Here is a 21,946-nt window from a genome sequence, read left to right as displayed (position 1 = left end):
TATAGTTTACAGTGGATATCAACCTTTTAAAATGTGTTATTACTACTTAGAAGTTGTGAAACAAATTTTATAGTTTAGAGGTTTGTTACTAGACACTGAAACTGCATGATGAGTATCTGGTGTCTTAACTAATTAAAGAGATCTGTTGTATTTGTTTTCTTGTTGGATAGAATAACAGTTAATCATTTTTAGAAGAGTTTTAGATTACTTGCCATAAAATTTGTATGTGTTTTAGCCCTTGGTAGTTTAGGAGCAAAGGTGGCATTTAACTAGTCCTTTCCTTTTGATGTTGCCAAGACAGCTAAAAACTTAATGGTATTATTTCAAGTTCCAATAAACCTAAATCAGTTAAGCATAGTAATCTGTGCTTAAAGTATTAGTTAATTAGTAGGAGGTTTTATTTGAAAGGATAAAATAATTATCTAAATTATTTCTTAATTCACCAAAATAAATTCAGTATTTTTTTTTCTTTAAAAAGCTATCTATGATCTCTAAAGACTATAAGATATAATATAAATAACAAGTTTCAGTTTCCTAGAAATCAAAAATTGAACTTAAAGTCTCAATTCACTGAACAAGAATAATAAAGAATATATTTTAATATACACAATTTAAGGTTGGTGGAGTAATGCTACTGGAATATAGGGGCACCTGGCTGGCTCAGTCAGTAGGGTGTGTGAGTCTTGATTGCAGTGTCATGAATTCTAGCCCTATGTTGGGGGTAGAGATTACAAAAACTACTGGAATATAATGATAGAAGAATAAGTTAGAAGTAACAGAACCCGGGATCCCTGGGTGGCGCAGCGGTTTAGCGCCTGCCTTTGGTCCAGGGCACGATCCTGGAGACCTGGGATCAAATCCCACGTCGGGCTCCCGGTGCATGGAGCCTGCTTCTCCCTCTGCCTATGTCTCTGCCTCTCTCTCTCTCTCTCTGTGTGGCTATCATAAATAAATAAAAAAAAAAAAAAAAAAAAAAAAAGAAGTAACAGAACCCTTAAGAGATGAGGTAACATAGTGCTTGTGTGTCTAGAAGAGATACACTGTAGATCACTTTAAGAACTAAAGGAGAGGAAGGAGATTATTCTGGGGGCTTTACTACAGACTGTCTAGCCAAGTGAATATAAATGGATAGTTTGCCAGTAAGACAACTGAATTCACAGAGGTAGACCAGACTGTATAGGGACATGTAATCTAAGGAATGTTTAGAAATGCTCCAGCAGGACTTTTAGTACACTTGTTGGTTTTTCTACTCCAGGATGAAGAAAAAAGGGTTATGAAAACTGCTCTACAAAACTTGACTTTAACCACAGAGGAAGTATTAGTTAATCAAATGGAACAAATGTGTACCTTGGGGAGAAATAGTCCTACCATTTTAATTCTGATAAACCAGATCAAGGAATAATGGTAGAGTACCCTAAACTACTATTAAGGAAATAGAGTGTAATGTACTCAGAGGAGGATTGCATAGTCCCATGGCCTGAAACAGAAAATTTAGAAGTTTAGAGGTCTTACTGTATTCATTACAAGTAACAGTTCAACTATCCATATTGCAAATATTACAGTGAGGAACATATTACCCAAAACAAGGATTTTTACTTAGAAATGTGAGAACTTTACGTAATGTACCTTAAACCCCAGTAGTGCCATATATTTTCAGATAATTCCTTGAATAATTCTAGTATGCAAACCACTGATTTAAAAGGATTTTTTTACAATATATATTCCTGACAGCTTTCAAATTGCTGGCCCTAACGGTAATAAGGGTTGTCTGCATTTTCTGCTCTCAAATGCTTTCAGATACCACTTTAACCCCTCTCTGCCAATTCTCATTAAGAACTTGATTCAGTGAGGTTGTTAAATTCCTGTTACTAAATCTTGAAGAATTATAAAGGAAATTACTAAGTTACTCAAAGTCTAGAGACTGGCAGATACCTCATTTTTTCAAAAGAATGTAAGTAGATTCTGCAAATTTTAAGATAAAACACATCAACTCTTAATAAGATTCTAAAATGAATTTACTAAGTGGCTGGCTTGTGAACTGTTAATGGTCACCAGGAGTTATGGGACTGCTATAATAAAGGTTCTATTTTTTTATTTTTAAGATTTTATTTATTCATGAGAGACACAGAGAAGCAGGCTTCATGCAGGGAGCTTGATCCAGGATTCCAGGATCACACCCTGGGCCAAAGGCAGACACTCAAGCACTGAACCACCCAGACCTCCCCAAGGTTCTATATTTTTAATAGGATTCTGGATTAGTTAACTAGTTCAGCCAGACTAGCAATTCTCAGAATTGTGCTTGATAACTCTGGTTTTGAGGCATAGTTCTAAGTTACATCATCAAATAAGTTTGGAAAGCAGTTGAACACATTTCCTGGAGCTTTTAATATGCTAATCTGCAAAATGATTACACAAAAGAGGAAGATCCAGAACACAGCATGCTAGATAATAGAATTTGGCCATGTCTTCTCTCTCCTGGACTGGTTCTCCAAACTTATTTATAAATACTACCCACCAAAGACAGAGTTTAATTATTTGAGGTTTCTGTGAACTGAACTTTAAGACAAGGGGCTTTTGAAACTTAGGTTAGTTTTTTATATTTTACTGATAATTGGATATATGATCTGGAAACTTGAAAATAGGTGACTAGTGTCTTGGGAAAATGAAGTTTCATGAGAAGCATTTTTCTATCATTGTAATGAAAAAAATACAAATTTAGTTCTTGTATACACATTTTATTAGGAAAACAGATTTTGATGATCTTTTGTAAGATCATCAAGCCCCCTAAACTCACAGGTAAAAACTGTAAAAATATGAAAGTGAAGGGGGGGTACCTGGCTGTCTCAGTTGGAAGAGCATGTGACTCTTAAACTCAAGGTTGTGAGTTTGAGTTCCCCATTGGGTGTAGAGAATACTTAAACTTAAAAAAATAGAAAAGTAAATTGAAAGATTATCTGAAGATCTTAACTTCTGTTTATATCTGAACCATTTAACTGGTAGCTTACACCTCCTGTGACTTCTACTCCATCATTTACTTTAGAATTAAACTGCAGCAGCAAACTTTATACCTAGAAGCATTTTATTTCCTTTAGAAATGTGTGCCATAAAGGAATTCTTTTTAAATATACTTTCAATATTTTTAATAACTCAAATAGCTGGAAACAAGTTGTTTAAGCCTGTTATAAAACTTACTACATTTATTCTAATTGGCAGTAAACATACTGATAATTTGATCCAAAACAAATTAGAAAAACTGATCTTTAAATGTTGAATAAATGTCTTTTGAGTACCTACTTTATACTATGTTGAGGCTTTAAAAGAGGAAGCCAAACAGATACCATCTTCTACCATCTTTTCCCCTCATGGAGCTTCCTTCCAGTATAATGGAAAGACATTTGTTAATCAGCCTCACAAATTAATAATTTCAAATAAGTGTCATGCAGGAAAAGCATAAAGCATATTAAGACAATATAGCCTCATTTGGGGAGATTAGACAAGTCTTCCCTGAAAATGGGAATTTAAATTATTGGTAGACAAACTGAAAGTCTGAGAGGGCAAGTGAAGACTAGTACTTGTAGGCTGAGGAAAGACCCTGAGTTATAGAGATGTATGACTTCTAAATAACAATGACCTCATTTATTAAGCGCCTGCTATATATGCCAGAGTTCTCAGCTCCTTAAATGTAGGTACTCATTCTTCACAATGACCAGATGAGGTATGTACTATTACTACTCCCAATTTACAGAGGAATCAACTGAGGTCCAAAGAAATAGTTTCCCCAGCAAGGCTGGGCTTTGGACATACCATCTTACCCTAAGACCTAAGTTAGCCTGGCTAAATAAAAGAAGATGAAAATAAGATGTTTGTGTTTTCTTAGAAATGAAATGTGGCTAAATCTTTACTGGAAATTGTTGCATGGGGATCATAGAGCTTATTTTTTGATATGTTTAAGCATTTTCATAATTTAAAAAATAAAATTAAAGAAGGCCTGTATTACTGGAGGTAAGAGTAAGGTGGAAGATAGGCTGGGACCTGATCATGCAGAGCCTTGAAGACATGTTCACTAAAAAAGTCACTGAAGCAATTTAAGCAAAGGAATAACATGATCAACTATAAATGTTGACAAGATCCCAATGGTGGCAATGAAAGTGTTAAAGGGGGCCAAGAATAAGTGCAAGCATGTACTATAGTAATTATGAATTACTATAGCTAGGATGTAGGATATAATTAAGTCTGAGATCATAAGAATGCTAAAATAATCAGACATTATTTGGAAATTTCATATGAAATGCTCCTTTAGAAACATGCAACAAGAGGTGCCTTGCTCTCTCAGTGGGGCATGCAAGTCTTGATCTCAGGGTTATGAGTTTGAGGCCCATGTTGAGTGGAGCTACTTAAAAAGAAAAAAACATACAACAAGAACAGGAAAGAATTTCCTTTGTTCCAGTCAAAACTATGGTTTTCTTTATGAACAAATAATTATCAAAAATACTTATATAGAGGTGCCTGGCTGGTTCGGTTGAGTGTGTGACTCTTGATCTCAGTGTCTTGAGTTCAAGCCTCATGTTAGGCATAGAGCCTACTTGAAAAAAATGGAAAAGAAACCTAATTTAGTAATGTTTAAGGTGCAAAGTTGAAAGAAATACTTAAATGTAAATGTAATATACAACTGAAAAACGGGCATAAAATGATGAGCTGGAGCCATTATTGACAAAATAGATTTTATTTTAAAGATTTTTTTTATTTATTCACGACAGACAGGGTGGGGGGGCAGAGAGAACAGGTATAAGGAGAAGCAGGCTCCATGCAGGGAGCCTCTCAATCCCGGGTCTCCAGGATCAGGCCCTGGGCTGAAGGCGGCGCTAAACCGCTGTGCCACCGGGGCTGCCCAATAAAATAGATTTTAAAAACAAAATTATTTACAAAGCATATGAAACTACCAAAGAAAAAATCATTAAAAAAACTTAAAACCAAAGTGTTACATTTTAAAAAATATAAACATAATAAAAAGTAAAATTAGCATAAAATATCAGTATTCTATTGTCTTAACAGGAAAACTATCAATGTAAAATTAAAACAGTTTTACTAGGTCAATTATTGCCTAACATTTCCGAACATATTTCTTAGAGAAACTGCCCAAAGCACCTGTAACGTAGCTGTGTTTTGTATCACTAGCTCTCTTCAATCCATTTCCTTCTGTCTCAGCTAATTTGGGTTTAAGGTGGACAACTAATCACAAGGAAAGTTAGTTTATAGTGGTATGAGCTAGAAAAACAAAGCCAATCAGATCTGATCATTGGGAATTTATATTCAAAGTAAGAAAAGCATTTGCCAAATGGAATTAGCAAAGAGAATGGTGTGTTAAAATGATTTACATTATTTCTAAAATGTGATTTTTAAAAAAAACATTAAAGATTGTATTTATTCATGAGAGACAGAGAGAGGGGCAGACACAGGCAGAGGGAGAAGCAGGCTCCATGCAGGCAGCATGATGCGGGACTCAATCCTGGGAGACCAAAGGCAGATGCTCAACCACTGCGCCACCCAGGCGTCCCCAAAATATGGAACGCTTCACAAATTTGCATGTCTTCCTTGCACAGGGGCCATGCTAATCTTCTTTGTATCGTTCCAATTTTAGTATATGTGTGCTGAAGCAAGCACTAAAAAACATTTTTACCTCTGAATTAAAGCTACATTTTATCAAGCAAGGGGCAAATTTGCATCAGAATCACCTAAAAGTCTTGATAAAAGACATTTACTGGGCCCCATCCTCAGTTTCTGATTCAGGATTGTTTTCAGTGGGGCCTGTAAATTTGCATTTCCAAGTTCCTGGCAAGACCACACTTTTGATGTATTTCTTCTTGATAGTATTTTCAGTCAGGTGTGTGAAAAACTCTTGATGCAGGTAAGACTGAGAAAGCTCCAAGCATCAAAGCATCTTGGAGTCAATGAAATACTTTGTGAAATTACTTGATCATATCTATTCAGTAATACTTTATTTATAATTAAATGTGAATAACAGAGGCATGTGATCACACCACATAGCTTTCCTCTTCTTTACTATAGTCTGGATTTATCTTTCTTTTATGACCTATTTCAACAACTTTGTATGCTTTCATATTATTCCCCATATTCATTTAATCTCTACATATAGTAATATATGTATAAAGATGTATCGTTTCCTTATAAAAACTGGGATAATAATATAAACACTTTTCAGTATCTTTCTTTTGTGTCAGCAATATCTTACGAAAATTTTTTAAAGATTTTATTTATTCATGAGAGACAGAGACAGAGAGGCAGAGACATAATAGGCAGAGGGAGAAGCAGTCTCCATGCAATGAGCCTGATACAGGACTTGATCCAGGCATTCTAGGATCATGCCCTGAGCTGAAGGCAGATACCCAACCGCTCAGCCACCAGGCATCCCAATCTTATTAAAATCTATCCAAGCTACCTAGTATAATCAAAGTCAGAGTCAATTATATGATGGACCATTATTTATCTATCCCCGTATTCTTTTGGTCCTGATATGCTTTGTTAGTGCTATAGTAATGATTCCAAGATCTCAGCAGCTTACCCTCCCAAAAAAGTTCCTTCTTTGGTCATACTCCATGTCTAAATGAGGAAGGCAGGGGAGTTCTGCTCATTAGTTACTCAGTTACTAGGCTGATGAAGCTCTAGACTGATAAAGGTTTCAATGGCTACCACAGAGAGGGACGAGAACCCGGTGAGCAGCAGAGACTTAAAACTTCTACCCAAAAGTGGCACATCACTTCACTCGCACTGCACTGGCCTAAACCAGTTAGGTGACAATCCGAATTTCAAAAGGAACAAAGAAGTTCACTCTTACCATATTTCCAGAATAAGACAAATATTCTTTTAGCAGTTTTAGTGACTATCACACTACTAATAGGCATTCACTTTTGTTTCCAATTTTTTGCAACTGTGAGCATGTAACATGTTTTTCTGTTTTTATTTCTTTATATACTGGTAGTTTTATTTCTCTGGAATTTATTCCCAGGGACTGCTGGATCAAGATAATATGTATTTTTAATTTTTATAGATACCAGCTTATTTCCTAAAGGCATGTAAGAATTTACATTTCCTCCAGCAGTTTATTAAAATACAATTTTTTTTTCTGCATCCCCAACAGCAATAGGTATCATAGCTCTCTTTAATTTTGTAAGTCTTGTGCATATAAAGCTGTTTTCTTTTTTACGAATTTATTTATTTATTCATGAGAGACACAGAGAGAGAGAGAGGAGACATAGGCAGAGGGAGAAGCAGGCTCCATGCAGGGAGCCCATTGTGGGACTCATCTGGGATCACATCCTGAGCCGAAGGCAGATGCTCAACCACTGAGCCACCCAGGCATCCCAAGCTGTTTTCATTATTACTTTGATTTGTACTTCCCTAATCTGTACTTTAAATTTGAGGGTTTTTTTTTTTTTTTTTTTTTTTGGGATGGCCTTGCCTATCATTTGTCCACTTTTCCATTAGAGTAGTAGTAATCTTTTTCTTTCTCTGTTAATACTTAAGCCTTTTGCATATTACATTGTCATTATATGTGTATCTTTTCATAATTATTGTCTATATACTTGGTATTTTTCATTAACAAAATTTTTATTTTTATGCATCTTGTGAGTTTTCAATCTTGGATAACAATTTCCATCTTGACAAATGATAATACATAATTATATGTTTCTCACAAGAATTTTTAAAAAAACTAATAAAACTATGGGATTTATCTATGCATAATACAAGAGAAACATGTTATATTCTTGAGAATTTTATTTGTGCCAGCACCATTTACTAAAATCATTTATTAAAAATCCTTTTCATAGTAGAACAAATAGCTTGTCATGTTAAATTATAGTATTACTAAATATTTATTTCTTTAATTGGCCGACTCATTACTTCACTATACCTAATAATGCTAAGACTTAGTCAAAGCTATAACTAAAGGAAGTTTATAGACTTAAACACCTTTATTAAGTCCAAAAAAGAAAAAGAAAGGAAATAAAAGCTCACATTTAAGACAGGAACAGGAACTATCTGGCTTAGTCAGAATAGCATGAGACTTTTGATCCCAGGGTTGTGAATTTTTTTTTTAAAGATCATTCATTCATTCATTCATTCATTCATTCATTCATTCATTCAAGACACACACAGAGAGAGAGAGGCAGAGACACAGGCAGAGGGAGAAAGAAGCAGGCTTCATGTAGGAAGCCAGACATGGGACTCGATCCCGGGTCTCCAGGATCACCACCTGGACTGAAGGCGGTGCTAAACCGCTGAGCCACCCGGGCTGCCCCAGGGTTGTGAATTTGAGCCCCATGTTGGGTGTGGAGATTACTTAAAAAATAAAATCTTAAAAAAAATTAGGAACAGAATACTTTTTTCCCCAAAAAATTAGAAGAGGAAATTAAGAAAGATAAAAATTAATGAACTAGAACTCCCTCCATACTGCCATTTCCTGTCACAAAAAACATCACAAATGGTTTTTTAAAAGATAAACTCTTGAGTCTGATCAAGGAATAAATAATGAGATATCTGATACAATAAAATGAGAATAAGAGAAATGAAATGGAGAATAAATAATGAAGATTATTATCTCCTTTATATAAATGAGAGTTTTTCATAAGTTTTTATACATAAATCTCTTTAAATGTATGAATTCGTGCTCGCTTCGGCAGCACATATACTAAAATTGGAACGATACAGAGAAGATTAGTATGGCCACTGCACAAGGATGACACGCAAATTCATAAAGCGTTCCATATTTAAAAATAAATAAATGTATGAATTCATTCTTCACAATGACCATATGAGGTACATACGTTATTACTCCCAATTTACAGAGGAACAAATTAAAGGAGAAAGGAGAGATATCACAGATACAGAAGGGCTTTAAAAAGAAGCACATGGGGGAGTGCCAAAGTGGCTCGGTTGAACATCTGATTCTTTTTCTTTCCTCTTTCTTTCTCTTCTTTCTTTCTTTCTTTCTTTCTTTCTTTCTTTCTTTCTTTCTTTCTTTCTTTCTTCTCTTTCTTTCTTTCTTTCTTTTCTTTCTTTCTTTTCTTTCTTTCTTTCTTTCTTTCTTTTCTTTCTTTTCTTTCTTTCTTTCTTTCTTTCTTTCTTTCTTTCTTTCTTTCTTTCTTTCTTTCTTTCTTCTTTTTCTTTCATCTTTCATATTTTTTTAAATTGGAGTTCAATTTGCCAACATATAGCATAACACCCAGTGCTCATCCCATCAAGTGCCCCCCTCAGTGCTCATCACCCAGTACCCAGTTACTCCCACCCCCTGCCCACCTCCCTTTCCACCACCCCTTGTTCGTTTCCCAGAGTTAGGAGTCTCTCATGTTCTGTCTCCCTTTCTGGTTTTCCCACTCATTTTTTCTCCTTTCCCCTTTATTCCCTTTCACTATTTTTTATATTCCCCAATTGAATGAGACCATATAATGTTTGTCCTTCTCTGACTGACTTATTTCACTCAGCATAATACCCTCCAGTTCCATCCACGTCGAGGCAAATGGTGGGTATTTGTCGTTTCTAATGGCTGAGGAATATTCCATTGTATACATAAACCGCATCTTCTTTATCCATTCATCTTTTGAACATCCAATTCTTGATCTCAGCTCAGGTCTTATTTGTAGAGCTGTAGGTTCAAGCTCCATGCTGGGCTCCATGCTGGGTGTGGAGCCTACTTAAAAAGACAGAGGGAGAGAAAAAGACATTAGGGGCACCTGGCTGGCTTAGTCAGTAGAGCATGCAACTCTTGATCTCGAGGTAGTGAGTTCAAGCTCCACATTTGGGTGTAGAGATTACTTAAAATAAATTCTTAAAAAAAAAAAGTATACAAGGCCTGTCTCTTTTTGCTCACCACTATGTCCCCAGCACCAAGCAGTATGTTGTACATAATAGGAGGCTAAGTAAGTAATTAATGGAATAAGTTATGTAGAAAGCAAACTTACAAGGGTTCTACATACTCTTAATGTTCCTTTTTTCCTTTTTGATTTCTTACTCTGGCCTACTTTTTTTTTAAAGATTTATTTATTTATTTATTCATGAGAGACAGAGAGAGAGAGATTGAGAGAGAGAGAGAGAGAGAGAGGCAGAGACACATTCAGAGGGAGAAGCAGGCTGCAGTCAGGGAGCCCGACATGGGACTTGATCCTGGGTCTCCAGGATCAGGCCCTGGGCTGAAGGCAGCGCTAAACCGCTGAGCCACCCGGGCTGCCCTATTCTGGCCTACTTTAAACAAATAGAGACATATAACATGACCAGAAATATGAAAGCCTGGAGGAAATAAGTGTATTCTTAGTTAAAAATATCAGAACTGATTCAAGAAGTAAGACAATGCAGAGCACCTGGATGGTTAAGTCAGTTAAGTGTCCAACTCTTGATTTTGGCTCAGGTCATGATCTCAGGGTCATGAGGCTGAGCCCTACATTGAACTCTGAGATACGCAGGGGACTGTGGACCCTGCTTAAGATTCTCTCCCTCCCTCTTCCTCTGCCCCTACACTCCTCACCCCTCACTCATGTTCTCTCTCTAAAAAAAAAAAAAAAAAAAAAGTAGACAACTTGATTATACTATGTACGCTGAAAAGAAAAGACAAGGGGTTACTGAGCTACCACTGAATATGAACAAAGACCTTATCAATTCTTGTATTTGAATTTTTAAACATTTAAATCAGATTATTTTAAAAATTCAAGGCCATAGAAATGTTTGAAAAACTCTCAATTCATTTATGAGACCAATACACCTTTAATAAAAAGCTCTAGTAAAGATGGTGTCAAAAAGGAAAACTAAGAAATTATGTAATTTATGATTCACAATTGACAAAATCTAAATAAAACATTGGCAATTAGAATCCAGTAATAAGCAAACAAGTGATAACTAAGTTTAAGGATGTTCAATATCAGGAAGTATATCACTTGTTATGTCAAAGATTAAAGAAGGGCATTTATATGATCATATAAAAATTTAATTGTCCATAACAATCTTTGAGATTAGAGAAATGTGTTATAACATAGAGTATAGTATCATAGTAACAAAATATATTAAATGGTGAAATACAACCAGTACATCAAGAACTAGACAGGTTCTCATGCTACTCAACATTGCTTTTGCATTATTAGCAGATGTAGTGAGACAAGAAAATGCAATAACTGCTATAAAACTTTGGAAAATAAGAGAAATGATAAATGTTTTTTATTGAGTAGGTGATTATGCAAGTAGAAAACTTAGGAAACTAAAAAATCTGTTACATTGCTTTGATAAATACACAATGAAAATCTAGAAAAGAAATTGGGGGAAAATCACTCATGGTGATGACCAAGACTTAGTATAAATATATTTGCATATTTATTAATAATGTGGAGATAACCAGGCCAAGTTAATTTAAGCATATTAAAAAAATATCTAAGGTCATTTCTGGATACAGTTGAAACTTGTAATTTTGCTTTTGAATATTTAAAAACAAATGTAGATAAGTGTATTAGTTATTGCCAATTTGATCATATTTTATCATATAGTATAAGTATAAAATACTTAGGAATTAATTTTACAAAAAACATATACCTTGAATGAGAAAACTATACAATTTCATTGATAGCCATAAGTAAGACCTGCAGGAATGGATGTTATTAGATGCTATGGCATTATACTGTAAAAACCTCAATTCCTTTCTAATATTATATAATTCAATTTTATATAATACCAGTCATGCTGGGACGTCTTGGTGGCTCAGTGGTTGAGCATCTGCCTTCGGCTCAGGTCATGATCTCAGGGTCCTGGGACGTAGCCCCACATGGGGTTCTCTGCTCTGCCAGGAGCCTGCTTCTCCCTCTCCCACTGCCTGCTGTTCCTCCTGCTTGTGCTCTCTCTGTGTGTCAAATAAATAAATAAAATCTTTATTAAAGAAAAAAGATGCTCCTTAAAAAGTATACTACATTAATATTATCCACAGTTTGAATAACGCTAAGGTTTTAATCTTATATGCTCCAAAGATTTAAATACACAAGTAAAATTTTATCTACTAATAATTTGAATATATTTTTATATACACTTAATAAATTATGAAAGCTATTTTTGGGGGGCACTTGGCTTGCTCAATGAGAAGAACATGGCACTGTTGATCTCAGGGTCATGAGTTTGAGCTCCATGCTGGGTGTAGAGATTACTTAAATAAACTTTAAAATTTATTTATTTATTTATTTATTTATTTATTTATTTATTTATTTATGATAGTCACACAGAGAGAGAGAGAGAGAGAGGCAGAGACACAGGCAGAGGGAGAAGCAGGCTCCATGCACCAGGAGCCCGACGTGGGATTCGATCCCGGGTCTCCAGGATCGCACCCTGGGCCAAAGGCAGGTGCTAAACTGCTGCGCCACCCAGGGATCCCTAAAAGAACTGTTTTTAATTCCTAATTTTTTTGGTTTAAAATGTTATTAGAATACTAAAAAAAATAAATAAAACATAAAAAAGATAATACTAAGTTTGGGGGGATATATGTTGAGGCAGATTGTTTTCTAATTGTTTTTTGTAATATTATTGGCATGATCAAATTGGCAATAACTAATACACTTATCTACATTTGTTTTTAAATATTCAAAAGCAAAATTACAAGTTTCAACTGTATCCAGAAATGACCTTAGATATTTTTTTTAATATGCTTAAATTAACTTTCCTGGTTATCTCCACCTTATTAATAAATATGCAAATATATTTAATCTCAGGAATACCTATTATTTCTTTGGAAAGACACATGTTTTCTCACGGCAATTTTTTATTTATTTTCTTATGTTTTTTAAAGATTTTATTTATTTATTGATGAGAGACATGGAGAGACGGGTAGAGACATAGGCAGAGGAAGAAGCAGGCTTCCTGTGGGGAGCGCTTTTCGGGACTTGATCCCAGGACCCTGGAATCACCATTTTTCAGCCTGAGTCAAAGGCAGATGCTCAACCACTGAGCCACCCAGGGGTCCCTCACAGCAGTTTTTTTTTTTTTAAAGATTTATTTATTCATTCAGAGAGAGCGAAGAGAGAGGCAGAGACACAGGTGGAGGGAGAAGCAGGCTCCGTGCAGGAAGCCCGATGTGGGTCTCGATCCTCGGTCTCCAGGATCACACCTCAGGCTGCAGGCGGCGCCAAACCGCTGCGCCACCGGGGCTGCCCTCTCACAGCAGTTTTTTAAAGTAAGCCTTACCCGCAACATGGGGTTTGAACACATGACCCCAAGATCAAGAATCACATGGCTCTTGATCCAGCCAAGTGTTTCATGTCACATCAATTTTTAACAAGACTTTTTTTTTTTTTAAGATTTTATTTATTTATTCATGAGAGACAGACAGAGAGAGAGACAGACAGACAGACAGACAGACATAGGCAGAGGGAGAAGCAGGCTCCCTGCAGGGAGCCTGATGTGGCAGGGAGCCTGATGTGGGTCTCGATCCTGGGACTCCAGGATTACACCCTGTGTGGAAGGCAGATGCTCAACCACTGAGCCACCCAGGTGTCCCAATAAAAGACTTTTCTATTCTAGAATCAAGTCATTTATGACTTTTCTAAGAGAAAATAACTAAAAATTCAGAAATCTAAAAAAATGCCAAAAATTTTAAAGTTTTTATATAGAAGTTTCTATTTGAAGTATATCATACAGAAAAATTATACAGATCATGAATGAATGTATAGCTCAATGAATATATAGCTAAGGGAACTCACCTGTGTAATTATCACCGAAGTAAGAAATAGAACATCATAAGCATCTCAGAAGCCTGCCATGTACCTCTTAATCTTCCAACCCTTTTTTTTTTAATATTGTATTTATTTATTTATTCATGAGAGACACAGAGAGAGAGGCAGAGACAGAGGCAGAGGGAGAAGTAGGCTCCCCAGGGAACCTGATAGGGGACTCGATCCCAGCAAACTGGGATCAGGACCTGAGCCAAAGGCAGATGCTCAACCGCTGAGCCACCCCAGGCACCTCTCCAACTCTTTTTAATGCATCATTTTGAATAATTAATAAACTCAATAGATTATTTAGATTATTAGATTTTTGTTCAGCAAACATTTATTACCTACACATTCATGGTAAGACTATCTATCCTGCCCCATTGACGCTGGGGTTGGTCATCTGACTTTCTCTGGTCAATAGAATATGGGCAGAAGTAGCAGTGTGCCAATTCTGGGCTTAGACTTTAAGAGACACAGTATGTTTCTGACCTCGGACCCAAGAAGAGTATACCCCAGGTAGCCACTGGACCTTCATCTTGAACCCCAGAATGAGACACTAGAACAGAGTTGAATTTACTAGCAGCCTAAATTAGAGTTGTCCTAGGAGAACTATACACTTGCTCAGGAGAAAAATGAATGAATTAGTTATATACCATTGAGATTTGGTTAGCTACACAGCATAGGCTGACTAATATAATAATCATTTGGTCAATCTCAATAAAGCCTATGTGAATGAACTCAGGTTATTACTCTGTGAATACATTTAATGCTTCGTTGTCTTCAAACTTCTGTTTATTGTTAACAGTAGGATAATATTTAACTCTGACATATTAGCCACTTCCTGGTCAGTGATTACTTGATACTTCCTTGATCTATTTCAAGAAACTACTATTTTTAAAGCAAGAAAACAGCCACTACCAGTGTTTTCATTTATTTAAAATTTTGTTCAGAAGTCTGTTGTGTATCACTGATTTGTTTAAATAGTACTCCCCACACCATATCTTTTTAAAAAAATATTATATACATAGTAATTTTTATATTCTATAATATCAACTTTGAATATCTCATTCATAACCTTCAGAGAAGATACAATTTATTTTCATTTTTATATTTTTTATAAGATAGCAACATCACAATTGCTTAACATATAAAATTGAAGGATAACTGGTGAAAATAAAAATGGTAAGTATTATGAAATGCACTTTTAAAAAAATGAGATGAAATATATGCAGATTCTTTATGAATATTGAATCATCTGTGGAATAGTGATTTAAATATAAATTACATGTTCCCATGGAAAATTATTTTTATTTTTTTTCCCATGGAAAATTAAAGCCTATTTTCTCCAATGACAAAGTTCTAAAATGTCCTAAAAAACTCATTTCTGAAAATAGACCTGCCAGAGCTCAAGTTCATTCAGCCCAACTCCATTCCACAAATATTTACTGAGTCCATGCCTTTTGTGCCCCAGCTGATTCTGGGTGTCCAAAGACAGGTAAGATTTCAGTGGGCTCCCAGACATGTAAATAAAAAAGTCATTATACTATGAAGTGTACTAACATAAAGATCTACACAAAATATTTCACTGGGCATTAAATCCAATCTGAGGGTTGAATCATTAATGATACTATCTGAATGAGAATCAACCAATTGATCACAGACAATGATTAACTTCTAACCAATTAGGGATTTATAAAAATATAATTTTGCAGCTCTTACACACCACTAATTTTCTGGTGTATTTTCTGAACTATTTATGTAGGCTGTGGAGAATGGAACTTTCTGAATTATGACACTGAATTCTTTATGCAGATCATCTATTTATGATATATATCTTTATGGTTTTCTGTCTTAAAATTTAATTCAGCCTTGTTTTTCTACTTTTGCAAAGCTTCTTTAAATTGTACATTTGGGATCCCTGGGTGGCACAGCGGTTTGGCGCCTGCCTTTGGCCCAGGGCGCGATCCTGGAGACCCAGGATCGAATCCTACATCGGGCTCCCGGTGCATGGAGCCTGCTTCTCCCTCTGCCTATGTCTCTGCCTCTCTCTCTCTCTGTGACTATCATTAAAAAAAAATAATAATAAAAAAAAAATAAATTGTACATTTGAGGGACTCCTGGGTGGCTCAGTGGTTGAGTACCAACCTGCTTTCGGCTTAGGTTGTGATCCCGGGGTGCTGGGCTGGAGTCCCATATCGGGCTCCCCATGTGGAGCTTGCTTCTCCCTCTGTCTATGTCTGTTTCTCTCTTTGTGTCTCTCATGAATAAATAAATAAATAAAATAAAAAAAATTGTACATTTGATTTTTAAAATTAAATATCCATAAATTCAAGTGTAATCATTTATTTATAATATGCAAGAAAAATAGATATTCAATTACTTTTCTCATTATATTCCTAAACTATGGTAGGAAGACTTCTGTAGACTAGGAAAACTTCCTAGAAGTTATATATTTTATATAAATTTCTATGACTTTTTTAATATTCAGATTTCATCAAAACAATATAAAAAGAAATTCAATAATTGACTTCTTGTATTAACTAGTTTAAAACAAAGCTAACTTCAAATAAGTTTTAGCATTAATTTAAGGATTTTTCTTTCTTGCTCAAATATATTTACAAGATATATATATATTTATAAACTTTTCTAGCATGTAGCAAGATTAGTGTTTGTAAAAACCTCTTTTTAGCTTGCTTTATTTAGTCTTTTCCCTGAGCAGGAGGTATTATTATCATTGTTATTTTATTGATGAGTAAATTGAGTCTCCATGAGATTAAATGACTTATACAGGTCATGGGTCTGGAGAGCCAGGCCTGGAACCTGTTTCCTTCTCACATATTCACTTCATTTATATAAGTTTTAACATAATTCTGCACTTCCAGAATGCCTTCACTCATTTGCTTTCTCTTAATTTCTATAATTGGGTTAGATTACATCTGACCCATATAGGTCCGAAAAAAATAAATGACTCTTCTCTGTCCCTTTTCAAATTACTGCACTTGAGTTGAAGATGACTGGGTATGGCATATTAGATGGAAGGGTTTTTTTTTTTTTTTTTTAAGATTTATTTACTTGAGAGACAGAGAGCAGGAACTTGCACAAACAGATGGAGGGGCCGAGGCAGAGGGAGAGAGAGAACCCCAGCAGACTCTCCACTGAGTGTGGAGCCTAAAGTAGGGCTGAAATCATGAAGAAATGAAGAGTTGGGCACTCAACCAACTGAGTCGCTCAGGCACCTCAGATTTTTAAGATTTTATAAGATTTATTTATTTATTCATGAGACACAGAGAGAGAGAGGCAGAGACACAGGCAGAAGGAAAAGCAGGCTCGATGCAGGGAGCCCGATGTGGGACTTGATCCCAGATCCCAGGATCACGCCCTGAGCCGAAGGCAGTTGCTCAACCACTGAGCAACCCAGGCGTCCCAAGATTTTATTTTAAAGTAATTTCTGCACCCGATGTGGGGCCCCAACATGGGGTTCTAACATAAAAGCCTGATATCAAAGTTGTGTGCTCTACTGACTGAGCCAGCCAGGTGCCCTTGGAAGACTGTTTTTAAGACATTTGACAGTTAAGTGTTTGAGGTGATGATCTTTGGCCACGCTTGTGCTTTTGTTTCAGTTTTAATTATAACGCCGCTAAAACAATTCAGGAAAAACAACTGGGAGTTTAAATAAGGGAAACCATAGTTGCAAAAATTTCCAGGAGATAGAATGATAAAAAAAAAAATGTATGGTGATCTAGTTAAGAAAAAATTTTAAAGTATCTTTTGAGCCACCTGGGTGGCTCAGTCAGTTAAGTGTCTGACTCTTGATCTCAGGGTCATGAGTTCAAACCCTGTGTTGGGCTCCACAAAAAGAAATCGAAGTGTCTACTGATAAATGACATTTCAGCTTTAATTTTAGTCTTTCATACTGAAAACATATGTAAGATGTATTGGGCTACTTTCTAGAGTAAGTTCAGTAATATGTTTAAAACATCATTCAAACTTTTTAACAAAATTATTTATTATTTTACAGTAATCATCAAACATTAGTTTTTTATGATAAAGTAAGGAAGATAAAAATGTTGATGATGTATGAGGATGGGCTAAGATATATCCTAAGGAAAAATTCCCAAAACTATCTCTTTAGGGATCTGCTTCTTTCCTGTAACTTAGTTCCCTATACATTCCAGATGATTACTATTCATACAAAACTCTTAACTGAGGCAATGATAAAAATTTCTTCTAGAAGTGATAGTATTGCAAATATCTCACTCATTAAATAAGCACTTGAGCACCTATTTATTACTTTTTTATAAGATAGGGATAATGATAGAACTTTTCTAGATTAATTGGGGTTCTTGGTTGAAAGCAACAACAAAAAACTCTGGCTAACTTATCTAGAAGAAGAATGTAGTGGACAAGTACTATGTAGCTCACATAATCACTGGGAATGATGGAGAACTGGTGTGTAAAATGTGCAAGGCCATCTATTCATGATGTCACTGTTAGCACTGTCATGACCAGATCTGGGTTGCCACATTTATCTATACAACTGTGAATTATCTCTATCTCTGCATATTTGCATCACCCTATCCAGATTCCAAGTTGCAGGTGAGAACATCCATTTGTGTTAACTGAGGTCCCATGCCATGATTATGCCCTAGTGGGGAGAGAGACTTTGACCAAACCCAGTTTGCGAAGTGTGAGGTAGGCCCTGTTCCCATCAAGACTCAAAATTAATAATTCTCCACAAATAGGATGGGAATTCAGAAGCTAGGCAAGCTAAAAGCAAATCCTCATTGTATTACCTCATAGGCCTCTGAGAATGTATTGGGATGATTTATGTAAAGTGCGTGCTATAGTATTAGCACACAACATTAATACATTTCAGCAGTTGTTATAATTCAGTGAGGCAGACACTGTGCTCATCTCTAGGAATGAGAAAAAAATAACGGTAAAATTTCTAATTAAAAAGCTCAGTATCGGGATGCCTGGGTGGCTCAGTGGTAGAGTGTTTGCCTTTGGCTCAGGGTGTGATCCCAGGATCTGGGATCAAGTCCTGCATTGGGCTTCCTGCATGGAGCCTGCTTCTCTCTCTCTCTCTCTCTCTCTCTCTCTCTCAGTGTCTCTCATGAATAAATAAAATCTTGAAAAAAATAAAAACAAATTAAAAAGCTCAGTATTTTGGAGAGCTGTTACAGAGGGAAACAAATATAAAAATGTAATGTTGATACCACTTAATAAGTGCTACAATATAGGTATGAAGTGGGTGCTCCGGAAAACAAAGAAATGAAAAATTCTGCAAGAGTTAGGACAGAGGAAATAACAGACTGAGTTTTGAGGATAGAGGAGCATTAAAAAGGATTGGGTAAGTTCAGGATTGTGAAGGATTCTGTAATCATATAAATGAGTTTTTCACTGATCTGAAAGTCATCAGGATTTGGTAGAGGAGATGACACAATCAGATTTAGGGGAGGGGTAACTCTAGGAGTGGAGAGAGAATGGACTAGAATGAGCAGAGGCAACATCAAGAGTTCAGATGATGTGTTCAGTTGGTGGATATATAAAATATTAATGGTGAAATAAGTGTTGGAAGAGATACGTGCAATGAGTGCTATGAGAGAGATGAAAAAGACCACCAAATTGCACCTAAGTGTTAGATAAGAGGATTAAAGAAAACTTCTTCCTTTTTAAAAGTTTTTAAAATTTATTTAAGTAATCTAAGGCCACAAGGTGGGGCTTGAACTCAGGACCCTGAGATAAGAACTGCATGCTCTTCTGACTGAATCAGCCAGGGGCCCCAGGAAAACTTAGAGGGGACAAACAGTTTTTGTTCTGAAGGATTCATTGGATTTAGCTTGGCAACACTCCAATGTCATAAAGAGCATAATTGTTTTTTTCTGGAGACACCAGTACTTCAAAATGGCTTGTGTAAAGTACAAGAAATGGAGACAGGCTGTTGGTGGAAATGAGACTGGATAGGAAAGAAGGGCTAAGACAGTGATCCAAAATGCAAATGATTCCAAAGGCAAGCAGGTAACTGAATAAGCCTGGTTTAGGACAGCTTTTGGGGGTTTAAGACAGTGATGAACTGAGGAACAATGAAAAGGTATTAAAATTCAATTAAGAAAAAAAACAAGAGAAATCCCCACTGTGCTTCTTAAACAAAAACAATGGAAGGCTCACATAACACATCTTAACTAATTTGGATTTTATACTAAAGGTGGAGTGTCACTATAGGAGTTTAAAAACAGGATTACATAGACTTTTGTAAAATATAAACCTGGTGGCATTGTAGAGAAGATTATAAGGGGACAGGATTGCAGCCTGGTGAAAAGTTTAGCTGGCTAAAGTAGTATGCAAGATCTGAAATAATGGTGGCTTGAAATAAGATAATGGTAGTGGTTCTAAAGAAGAACTGGATACATTCAAGAGATACGGAACTTGAAGCAAAGGGACTCAGTAATGGAAGTGGGAGTAAAGGAGAACAAGAGAAAAAAAAATCACAAGTTATTACTCACGTAGCTTTTAAATCTTAAGTCCAAAAGGAACTCAAAGCTGTAAACAGATATTACTCTCTTCTTATTCTTGTTTTTCTTTTTTCCAATTTGTTTGAAATGTAGTTTTATACATTTAAGACCTACCTCCTGGCAATCAGAAATTAAATTTCTGAGATTGCTGTAAATTATTTCCTTTCTTGGTTCCTCTTCCTCTTTCTTACTTCCCTACTTCATTATTAGTAGTTTCTATCTCACCGTAATATCTCACCGTAACTTATCTTTTCCACCAAAAGAACTGTGGAAGAACTGAGTATCTGAAATTTGTCTCTTATCAGAATCTTGTAGATTTCCTGAAGTTTCCTACTTGCCACTCAGAAATGTTGAGGAAAAAAAAAATGTAATTATCTTGTGTAGGTCCTCTTAACTTTTTTCAACGGAGACATTTAGTATTACAATTAATCATTACCATTTCATTTCGTTGTAAAGGCGACGTATGTTTTCATCATATAATTCAATTTTGCATAGCCACTTCATATTTAATTTTCAAAGAGGATTTACAGGTATGTCACTTATAAAAACAGTAAAAGAGAAGATCGGGTTCTAGTCAGTAAATGGGGATTCGGGGGCCGGAGGAATACAAAATTTCCATCTCAGACCCTCTGCCACCCAAAGCAGAGAGCAAGACTGCTCCTGTCGCGGCGCAGCCCAGCTCAGCGCAGCCCAGCTCAGCCCAGCGTAGGCCAGCGCCTCCCAGCCCAGCTCAGCCCACCCCAGCGCAGCCCAGCGTAGCCCAGCCCAGTGCAGCCCAGAGCAGCCCAGCTCAGCGCAGCGCAGCCCAGCATAGCCCAGCCCAGCGCCTCCCAGCCCAGCTCAGCCCACCCCAGCGCAGCCCAGCGTAGCCCAGCCCAGCGCAGCCCAGAGCAGCCCAGCTCAGCGGAGCGCAGCCCAGCATAGCCCAGCCCAGCGCCTCCCAGCTCAGCGCAGCCCAGCTCAGCCCACACCAGCGCAGCCCAGCTCAGCCCACCCCAGCCCAGCGTAGCCCAGCCCAGCGCAGCCCAGCGCAGCTCAGTGCCCAGCACAGCCCAGCACAGCCCAGCGCCCAGCACACCCCAGCGCATCCCAGTACAGCCCAGCGCCTCGCAGCCCAGCTCAGCCCAGCACAGCCCAGCGCAGCCCAGCGCCCAGCACACCCCAGCGCATCCCAGTACAGCCCAGCGCAGCCCAGCGCCTCGCAGCCCACCCCAGCCCAGCGTAGCTCAGCCCAGCGTAGCTCAGCCCAGCCCAGCCCAGCGCAGCCCAAGCCGACCCGGACCGGAGCCTAGTTAGCAGCGGTTCTTCCCTCCGCAACAACGCCCTCGAGTAAAGCGCGTGGTCCTGGCCGCGTCTGAACACCTTTCTCCCTCCGTGAACTGGTTCTTGCTGTTGCCGGACTCCACGGTCTCCGCACCCGGGCTGGAGACAACCGCGGCGAGGAAGGCCGTGCCGCAGGGGGAGGAACGAGGCTGCCGGCCGGGCCCGCCGCGGCCCCTTCCCGCGCTCCAGCGCGCCCACCTCCGCCCGGGAGGCTGCGCGCCGCGGGGCGGGGGCGGGGGCGGGGGCGAGCGGCGCGGCGCGGCGCGGCGGGGCGGGGCGGGGCGGGGCGGGGCGGGGGGCTGCGGGCGCCCAGCGCCCCCTCGGGGAGCGCGCGCCTGCGCCCCCCGTGCCCGGCCGCCC

General features: G+C 37.6%; 1 long non-coding RNA gene and 2 other non-coding genes across 4 annotated transcripts; 1 reads left to right on the top strand and 2 right to left on the bottom strand.

Annotated features, from left to right (window-relative positions):
* Positions 1-5,555: 5,555 nt before the first annotated feature.
* On the bottom strand, positions 5,556-5,659 carry LOC140637482 (U6 spliceosomal RNA). The gene has a single exon (XR_012034583.1). It is a non-coding gene; the product is annotated as a U6 spliceosomal RNA (small nuclear RNA).
* A 3,024-nt stretch (positions 5,660-8,683) lies between these two features.
* On the top strand, positions 8,684-8,790 carry LOC140637479 (U6 spliceosomal RNA). Its single transcript, XR_012034580.1, has one exon. It is a non-coding gene; the product is annotated as a U6 spliceosomal RNA (small nuclear RNA).
* Positions 8,791-9,167: 377 nt separating this feature from the next.
* LOC140636749 (uncharacterized) lies at positions 9,168-21,811 on the bottom strand. Of its 2 annotated transcripts, XR_012033962.1 has the most exons (5): positions 21,626-21,811; positions 20,700-20,801; positions 15,894-16,003; positions 11,729-11,893; positions 9,168-9,709 (listed from the first exon to the last, which is right to left on the bottom strand). It is a non-coding gene; the product is annotated as an uncharacterized lncRNA (long non-coding RNA). The 2 variants fall into 2 exon arrangements; XR_012033961.1 differs by lacking the exon at positions 15,894-16,003 and having other exon boundaries at positions 9,176-9,709.
* Positions 21,812-21,946: the final 135 nt, after the last annotated feature.

The sequence above is a fragment of the Canis lupus genome, chromosome 7 (genome assembly GCF_048164855.1).
Source record: "Canis lupus baileyi chromosome 7, mCanLup2.hap1, whole genome shotgun sequence".
Classification (NCBI taxonomy): domain Eukaryota; kingdom Metazoa; phylum Chordata; class Mammalia; order Carnivora; family Canidae; genus Canis; species Canis lupus.
Note: the sequence above shows the minus strand (reverse complement) of the source record. Positions and strands in the feature narration are given on the sequence as shown.